This window comes from Chrysochloris asiatica, unplaced genomic scaffold (assembly GCF_000296735.1).
Source record: "Chrysochloris asiatica unplaced genomic scaffold, ChrAsi1.0 scaffold00302, whole genome shotgun sequence".
Taxonomy (NCBI): Eukaryota; Metazoa; Chordata; class Mammalia; order Afrosoricida; family Chrysochloridae; genus Chrysochloris; species Chrysochloris asiatica.
In genome coordinates this window covers 1,328,959-1,330,978 of record NW_006408820.1, presented here as the reverse complement: position 1 = coordinate 1,330,978, position 2,020 = coordinate 1,328,959, and positions in this window count along the sequence as shown.

The following is a 2,020-nucleotide window of genomic DNA, read 5'->3' as shown; positions in this document are numbered from 1 at the left end:
TCTGCATTTATCATGATGTCATTTATTGGTCCAGTGCTGAGGATTTTTGTCTTGTTTATGTTGAGATGTAACCAATACTGAAGGCTGTGGTCTTTGATCTTCATCAATAAGTATTTTAAGTCCTCTTTGCTTTCAACAAGCAAGGTTGTATCATCTGCATATCACAGGTTGTTAATGAGTCTTCCTCCAATCCTGATGCCATGTACTTCTTCTTATAATCCAGTTTTTCAGATGATTTTCTCAGTGTACAGATTGACTACATATGGTGAAAAATTACAACCCTGGTACACACCTTTCCTAATTTTAAATCATTCAGTGTCTCCTTGATCTGCGTCTTGGTCTAAGTACAAGGTCCTCATAAACACAATTAAGTGTTATGCAATACTCATTCTTCATAGGGTCCATAGCTTGTCAGGATCTACACAGCGAAAGGTCTTTGAACAGTCAATAAAGCACAGATAAACATCTTTCTGGTATTCTCTGCTTTCAGCCAAGATCCGTCTGATGTCAGTAATGATATATTCTTTGAATTATGCAGTCATTCTAATCCTCCTTTTTTAAGTTGTTTTCCCCTAGTAACATAAACTCACTTCCCCCTAAGATTCCTATCTAATCTTTCCAGTTGCTGTTTTTAATTTGATCCCATATAGATAGTTTTTAAAACAGCATACTGCTCAAGGCAGACATGTTTTACTAGTTAAGTTAAATCATTGTTTCATTTTAAGGCTCTCTGGTTGCATAGTGGATTCGGAGTTGGGCTGCTAAGCTCAAGGTTAGCAATCTAAATCCCCCAGCCTATCCATTGGGAGAAAGATGAGGTTTTCTGCTCCTGTAAAGATTTATAGCTTCAGAAACCCTATACAGGGTCACTGTGAGTCGTAACCAACTGCATGGCACATAGCTACTACCACCACCATTATTTGGCTTTAATAAGATTTTAAGAGATATTCCTGGTTTAAGGTTTAAATAATATATCAGAGCAATAGTTTCAGGGGTTCATTCAACCTCCATTGCTCCAGAAAATCTTGATTCCATGAGAATTTGATCAGGAGTCTTCAGTAGAATCTTTGATCAAAATGTTCAATAATGATAGCTGAGCACTGTCAGTTCTTCTGTGCAAGAAGAGAAACTGGCGGCCAAGGTCAAAGGAGCTGGATAAATAGCTGACAGTGTTCTCCAACAGACAGGGCAGGTCCAGTACCACCTGAAAGACAGCACAGATGCCCAGCTTGGGTAGCATCCTACGGAGGCCAAATTGTGTGAGGAGAATGAACAGTAACCCAAGAGCAAAGAGGAGTACATTCATCTTCACTGAGGCCACCAGGCAGAAACAGCAGCAGCCGCAGCCCCCGCGCTGGGCCAGCAGGAAGTTGATACTGAGGAAGAGCAGTGCCATAGCCACAGGGTCATTGAACAACCACAGCACAAATATGGAGTGGACACGGTAAGAGGCACAACACATGAAGGAAAACACAAAGGGAGGTACTCTGCAGGTCTGGTGATAGATCCAGAAGACAAATAGCAAGGTGGTCAAGTAGAGCACAGCAAAGATGTGTTGAGCCACATGGATATTAGTGCCCCAGCCAGTGGCATAGTCCAGCCCCATAAAGATGTACACAAAGCCAGCTGGGTACACAAGAGGTCCAGTGTCTCCCTGCAGTTGTGTGTAGCAAAAGAGACAGTGTTAATGGAGACAATTAACCACAGCTCCTCTTTCCTTCTCATGTTCCAGATTCTCCTTCTTCCTCTGTTGCTCCAGGTGAATGGAGATTAATTGTTATCATTCTGATGACTGCTTGCACTACACAGTGACATAGGAGGTAGAATTGATGTACTAAACAAGATATTAACTGGGATGTCCCATGAAACTGTAACCCTAAACTCCAAACCAAGAAACCGAATCCCAAGAAGTATTTGATTGTACATAAGCATCCTCAGCAGCTACTCTTTTTTGTTGCTGTTGTAAATATACATATATATATATATATATATATCACATAAGGATCTCTGGTAGTGTAGT